Here is an 8317-nt window from a genome sequence, read left to right on the forward strand (position 1 = left end):
AAAATTCCTCTTTTTGATTGAAAATTAATTATTTTTGTTGAAAATTCATCAGTTTTTTTTTTTGAAAATTAATTTTTACAACCAAAAATTGTCCTATATTTTTTTTAAAATAATTTTTTTGATTAAAAATTTATCGAATTTCTTTAACTGCCAATTTAATTATTCCACATTTGGTTGAAAACTAATATTTTTTTAGTTGAAAATTAATCACTTTGGTTGAACATTAATTTTTCAAATATAAATTCTAAATAATTTAATTTTTGGTTAACAATTTTTCTTTTTCATTTGAAAATTCCTCTTTTTGATAGAAATTAATCTTCTGGATTGAAAATTAATTTTTGTTTGTTGAAAATTCAACTATTTCAATTAAAAATTCATTTGTTTCGTTAAAAATTAATTTTTTGTGGGAAATAAAATCTTTTTTAATTTAAAATTGTACTATTCTAGTTGAAAATTTATCATTTTAGATCGAAAGTTTCTAAATTGGATTAAAAATCTAACTAGTTTGCTGAAAATTTCTTTGTTTTTTTTTCCTTTAAAATGAATATTTTTGTTAGAAAAAAGGGTGAAACTTTCTGTAAATTTTGTCCAGGATTTGAGTAGACACCCTGGGCAAGTATTTGTGATTACTTCTCGAAAATTTTCTTCTTTATTGTAAGTATTTATCGACCCTAGATTATAATCCATTGTTGTTACATCGACAAGGCATCTGTCATTATTATTAGAAATTCTATCAGCGTCAATTATTTATTACTTTCGCAAGTAAGAAGGACGAAAAAGTAAATAAATAATCTTCTATGTGCTCGGGGAAAAAAAATAAAATAAAAAGCAAAGTCGAACTTTGTTCTGCCATAATATTAATTTTTAAATAACTTTCTTGCTCTGCGAGCCAATTTACCAATCGAGTACTTATCAGAAAAATTCGTGCCCACCTCCGAGTGTAGCGGAGACTTTGTTTATTTCCATATTATTGTCACTTTTGAATATCCGTACAATATTTTTTGCAAAATTTATTAAATTAATTTAAATATTCTCGATTTTTTTATTTTTTGTTGATAAGATTAATGAAAATGATGGGAGAAAGGTGCACTTTTTTAGCCGAAAAATATATTCAATTGAATAAAAATTAAAATTTGAATACTTTTTTAAAAATATTTTTATTTGTACTTAAACACAAGAAAATTTTAAGTTTTAAAGTTGTTAACATTGAAGAATTTTCAACAAATCTTAAAAATTCTAGATATTTGAATTAAAAATTGGAAAATTGTAGTGTTTTAATTTTGTTTGAATACAATTATAAATTATGCATTTAACAAATTTGACAATTCTAAATTCATTAATTTTGATTTACATTTAAACTTTCTTTAATTTTGTAAATTTAGGATTGAAAACTCTTGATTTTTTATTTTGAAAAAGATCACAAACATTTTCAATAAATTGTAAAAATTCTATAACTTTGAATTAAAAATGTTTGAAATTAATTTTGAAAATTTTCCATTTCAAATCTATAAATGTAAATAAATTTGAATTTGAATTTTAAGTTTGCATATTGTTAAAGTTGAAGTATTTTCAATAAATCTTGAAAATTCTAGAACTTTGAATTAAAAATTTTTTAATTGTAGTGTTTTAATTTTTTTTGAATAAAATCATAAATTATGCATTTAATAAATTTAACAATTAAAAATCCTGTAATTTTGATTTACATTTTTTTTTTACTTTCAAAAAATTTAGAATGGAAAACTCTCGATTGTTTATTTTGAAAACCATCCCAAGTTAATAAGATTAATTTACTCGTTTTTAAAATTGAAAATTTTTAAACTGCAAATCGTTCAAATTTAAGAATTTTCAATAAATCTTCAAAATTCTAGAACTTTGAAATAAAGAGTTTAAAAATTGAAATGTTTTTAATTTTGAAGATTTGCAATTCGAAATGATGCATTTTAAAATTTTTTACATTTTAAATTCTGTAATTTTGATTGACATTTCCTTTAATTTCGAAAATTTAGAATTGAAAACTTGATTTTTTATTTTGAAAAATTTACAAAATTTACAAAATTTACAAAATTCTAGAAGTTTAAATAAAAAATCGTTGAAATTCAAGTGTTTTTAATTCTGAAAATTTACAATTCTAAATTATGCATATTAAAAATTTGACAATTAAAAATTCTGTAATTTTGATTTACATTTTAACTTTCTTTAATATTGAAAATTTAGAATTTAAATCTTGGTTTTAGATTTTGTAACCTATCACAACAATTTTCAATAAATCGTAAAAATTCTAGAACTTTTAATTAAAAATGTTTGAAATTAAAATTATTTTGCAAATGTAATATTTTAAATTATGCATTTTAAAAATCGGTCGATTAAAAATTCTTTGATTTGAATTCACATTTGAAATTTTAAAAATTTAGAATTGAAAACTCTTGATTATTAATTTTGAAAGCCATAACGAAGAATTTCCAATAAATCTTCAACCTTCTAGAACTTTTAATTAAAAATGTTGGAAATTTAAGTGTTTTTAATTTTGAAAATATTAAATTCTAAATTATGCATTTCATAATCTTTACTGACATGTCTTCAAAATTCAAATAATTAAACTAAAAATCGTTCAAATTGAAAAATTTTCAATAAATTATCAAAATTCTAGAACTTTGAATGAAAATTTTTTTAAATATGAACGTTGACAATTCTAAATTATGCATTTTAAAAATTAAAAATTCTGTCGTTTTCATGATTTGAATTTTTCATTTATTTTTTTTCGAAAATTCAAAATGGAAAACTCTTGATTTTTCATCTTCAAAAATTGATCAGAAGTAAAGAATTATTTATTTATTCATCTTTGCAATTTGATATTTTTTAAATCGAAACCTTTTCAATTGAAGAATTGTTTATTGTAAATTTTCAAACTTCTAGAACTTTAAATTGTAAATTTTCAAACATCTAGAACATTAAATTGTTTTATTTTTTAAACTTACAATTATAAACTATGCATTTTTTAAAATTATACAATCAAAATTTCTGTAATTTTAAAGATTTAGATTCGAAATTTCTCCATTTTTCAAGATTTAAAACTGAGAAAGAATTTTTATTTTCGAAATTCAGAATTTTAAATTATAGCTCTTCAAAATTTTAGAGTCGTGAATTTTAAATCTTTTTAAAATTCTAGAGCTTTAATTCTGGAAATTTTAAATTCAAATTATGTAATTTTTCAGTTAAAAAATAAAATTTTTTATAATTTTAATGATTTAAGTTTGAAATTCGTTTAATTTCGAAGATTTAGAATTAAAAACTCTTCAAAAAATCTAAGCATTTGTATTTATACTTTTTTAAAATTCAATAAATTTAAATTTTCAAAATTGAATTATTTAAAAAAAACGCCTTCGAAATATAATTAATGAAAATTGAATAATTTACAATTCTTTATTTTTTTAAGTCAACAGTTTTCCAATTCTCTTCAAAATTTTAGATTTTTGAATTTTAAATCTTTAAAATTGAAGTTTTTCATTTTTATGCTTTATATTTTATTTTTTTTCAATTAAGAAGATTTAAAATTGATTGATAAATATAATTCACTTATTAAAAATACAATAATGTATTATTTTGATAAAAGAAAATATTTTTTAATGTTTAATTTCTTTTTTAATTTTCCATTATTGTACTTTTATTAAATAAATGATATTAATTAAGAACAATATATCATTGTTTTAATTCATCAATTTTTTTCAGGAATTTTATTTTTCGGAATTTTCTTGTCCCAAACAAAAAACATTTTTAAAAAATTGTACCCCTCAAAAGTCACCTTAATATAGAAAATCACCCAAATATTAATTTACAATTAGAAATAGTTATCCTGTTAATGTTTTCCACCGATTGTTGAATATTCTCTCTACAAATATCAGCGTCTTGTTCTCTGCGTAGTGAAATTTTATCGCCTTTTTAAAAATAGAGGGTGGCCACTAAACCGGGAAATGGTTGTGAATTTATTTTTTGATCGGAAATTTTTTTATTTAAAAATTAGAGGAATTTAAAAATTTTAACTCTAAAGATTCCGAAAATTCAAAAAAAAAAAAAACATTGAAGTATTTTCGAATTAAAACATTTTAAATTAAATTTTGAAATTTTAAAAGTTTAAATTTTCCTAATTCATATCTTTGTAAATTTATTAATTATTTAAAAATCCAATATTAAAAATTGGACACTTTCAAATTGAATTTGTTAGAAAAAAAGTAAATTTATTTTCTGTCCAGCAATTTTTAAATTTCAAAAATTAAATTTTTTAAGATTCTCGTCGTAGAATTAGAAATAAAAGTGAATTTATTTTTTGACCGGGAATTCATAATGTTGAAATTAAACAGTTTAGATTTTGCAAATTTATTTTAAAATGAAAGTTTTAAAATTTTGCTTATTCAAATCTTTGCGAATTTGATCATTATTTCAAAAACGAGTTTTAAAAATTGGTAAATGGCAAATAGAATTTCTCAAAATTTTAAATTTCTATTTTGAATATTTATTTTTTAATTTTAAATGCTTCTTATTTTCAATTTTTCTACATTAGATTCCTCAATTTTGAAATTCTTTCTCGAATAATATGAATTACAAATTTTTTAGCCTTGTAGATTTTAATTTAAATAAATAAATAAAATTAAAAAAAAAAACGAAAAATGGTTACGAATTCAGGATTTTCTTTTCTCAGTTTTGAGTGGCTGCCCTGCAAATAAAACTATATCTAGTCTTGAAGTTTTTAAGCGTTAAGAGTCGGAATCTACATCCGCAAAATGTTGTTTCACTCGACAATAATGATTAATTATAATTCCGCATGAGTGTTGATGTCGTATACATAATAAATTTATCATTGCGGAAAACATTTGACTTACATCTTTCAAGATTCATTTTTTTCCCCAGTATTTTTAATCGAGGCGTGCATTCAATTTTCAAGAATTAAAAGATTCTAAATTTTCAAAAATACCTCTCGAGGAAATCTACGAAAAAAATTCATTTTTACGAGAAAAAAAAATTCAACTACAGATTTGGTTGAAAATGAATTTTGTTGGTTAAAATGAATTTTTTCGGTTAAACATTGAAATATTTTGTTGAATAATACGTTTTTCTTTCTCAATTAAAAATTGAGCTTTTTTAGTTAAAAATTTGGGACGACTGAAAAATCCCGAAAAATAAAATTCCCGACACTGTAAAATTCCCGAATTAGAAAATTCTCGATTAATCAAATTCGCGAATAATAAAATTGCCGAAAAATAAAAATACCGATTTGGAAAACTCCCAAATAATAAAATACATGAATAATAAAATTACTGAAAAATAAAAATATCGAATTGGAAAATTGCCGAAAAATAAAATTAAACAATAATAAAATTGCCGAAAAATAAAAATACCGAATTGGAAAATTCCCGAATAATAAAATTTTCGAATAGTAAAATTTCAGAATTATAAAATTCCCGAATTGGAAAATTCCTGAATAATAAAATTCCCGACAGAAAATTGCCGATTTATAAAATATCCGAATTCTAAAATTCCCGAATTTTCACAATTAGAATTTTTTATAAATGTATTTTATTGATTATAAATACAACAATAAGATATTAGTTTCAAAAAATATTTTTAACATTTAAAATTTCGAAGCTTATTTTTTGAATTAAAAATAGCAATAGTTTTAAATAAAATATTTCTAGGTGACGCATTTTTTTTAATGTTCACTATATATGAGTCAATAATGACTCACATTTTGACGCTTTTTTTGAAAATGTGCATAGAATTTGAAAAAAATACAAAAAGCGTTAGCAAAAATTGAATGTTAAATAAATAAATATATATATATATATTTATTTATTAAAAATTTTAAAATACATTTTTGCGAAACCTTTTTGTATTTTTTTATTCAAAAATATTATGCACATTTAAAAAAAAGCGTAAAAATGTAAGCAATATTTTTTTTTTTTTTTGAAAGAAGAATTCAATTTTTTATCACCTACCAAATTTGTAAAAACGTGCGCATGGAAGAAAACAAATTATCCCTAAATTTTCTCTGCACCTAAGAAAGCCTTATATATATATATTAACTTAAAATTTTATTTTTGCGAAAGCTTTTTGTATTTTTTCAAACACTGTGAACATTAAAAAAAAACATGCGTTACCTAGAAATATTTTATTTAAAACTATTGCTATTTTTAATTCAAAAAATAAGCTTCGAAATTTTAAATGTTAAAAATAATTTTTGAAACTAATATCTTATTATTGTATTTATAATCAATAAAATATATTTATAAAAAATTCTAATTGTGAAAATTCGGGAATTTCACAATTCGAATATTTTATATATCAGCAATTTTCTGTCGCGAATTTCATTATTGGGGAATTTTCCAATTTGGTAATATTATAAACTGTCGAGAATTTTATTATTCGGGAATTTTCCAATTCGGTATTTTTATTTTTCGGCAATTTTATTATTGATGGATTTTATTTTTCGGCAATTTTCCAATTCGGTATTTTTATTTTTCGGCAATTTTATTATTCGTGTATTTTATTATTTGGGAATTTTCCAAATCGGTATTTTAATTTTTCGGCAGTTTTACTATTCGCGAATTCGATTAATCGAGAATTTTCTAATTCGGGAATTTTACAGTGTCGGGAATTTTATTTTTTAAGATTTTTTAATCGTCCCAAAAATTTCAGTATTTAGTTGATTTCATTTTTTGACTGAAATTTTATATTTTTTAGTAGAAAAGTAATCTCATTACTTAAAACTTCATATTTTTGCTTCAAAATTGAAATATTTTTTTGAAAATTTTAGTTTTTTTTCTATTAAAAATTAAGCTTTTTTAGTTAAAAATTAATTTTTTTAGTAGAAAAGTAATTTTATTACTCTTTCGTTGAAAACTCCTTTTTTTGGTAATATAATCTTTTAGAGTTATTAGATTAAAATTTAATTTTTAAACTGAAATTTTATATTTTTTACTTAGAAGTTCTTGTTTTTAGGTAAAAATTCGTCTTTTTTAGTAGAAAAGTAATCCTATTACTTGAAACTTTTTATTTTTGCTAAAAAATTTATATATTTCTTTGAAAAAATAATTTTTTTTCTATTAAAAATTAAGCTTTGTTACTTAAAAATTTATCTTTTAGTAGAGAAGTAATCTTTTAACTTAACAATTTAACTATTTGGTTTAAATTCATGAATTTTATTGAAAAATAGTCTGTTTTCGAAGAAAAAAATTTGCATGTCTTGATACTTTACCTTTTTGGCAAAAATTAATTTTTTCGTTCAAACATTGAACTATTTCGTTCAAAAATTCTATTTTTTCTATTAAAATTTTTTCTTTTTTAATCAAAAACTCCAGTATTTAGTTGAAAATTCGACTTTTCTTGTGTAAATTTAATCTTTTCGGTTAAAATTTTTCATTTGTTAGTTAGAAATTTCATTTTTTTAACTGTAATTTTATATTTTTGCTTCAAAATTTTAATATTTCGTTGAAAAAATTTGTCTTTTTTATTAAAAAATTTCAGTATTTAGTTGAAAATTTGTCTTTTCTTGTAGATACTTAATCTTTTTGGTTAAAAGTTCATTTGTTAAATTGGAATTTTATTTTTTTACTGAAATTTTATATTTTTTACTTAGAAGTTCCTGTATTCAGGTAAAAATTTGTATTTTTTAGTATAAAAGTAATCTTATTACTTAAAACTTCATATTTTTTCTTACAAATTTAACTATTTGGTTGAAAATTCGTTTTTTCATATAATATTTCTTAGTAAAAAATATCACTATTCACATTAAAATTTAAAAGTTTTCAAAAATATATTTTATTTAGTTTGGAATTTATTTGGTTTAAATTCATGAAATTTATTTTAAGAAGAAAAAACTTTTCATGTCTTAATACTTAACTTTTTAGTTAATAAAATCGTTTTTTCGGATAAAAATTTAACTATTTCGTTGAAAAATTAGTTTTTCTTTTAAATAAAATTTGATCTTTTTTAATTAAAAATTCCACTTTTTAGTTAAAAAATTGTCTTTTCTTTCAGGTATTTAATCTCCTTGGTATTAAATAATTATATTATTAATATATATTATATCATTATATTATATTAACAATATATGCTCATTAATTAGTTTGAAATTTCATTTTTTTACCGTTATTTTATATTTTTTACTTAGAAGTTCTTGTATTAAGGTAATAATTGGTATTGTTTAGTATAAAAGTAATCTTATTATTGTTCAAGGAGTTAGACAAGGATGCGTTATGTCTTCATGGTTATTTATATTATTTATGGACAAGTGTTTAAGAATGGCTCTCTTCGACGAAGAGGGTGT

Source organism: Belonocnema kinseyi, chromosome 1 (genome assembly GCF_010883055.1).
Source record: "Belonocnema kinseyi isolate 2016_QV_RU_SX_M_011 chromosome 1, B_treatae_v1, whole genome shotgun sequence".
NCBI lineage: Eukaryota > Metazoa > Arthropoda > Insecta > Hymenoptera > Cynipidae > Belonocnema > Belonocnema kinseyi.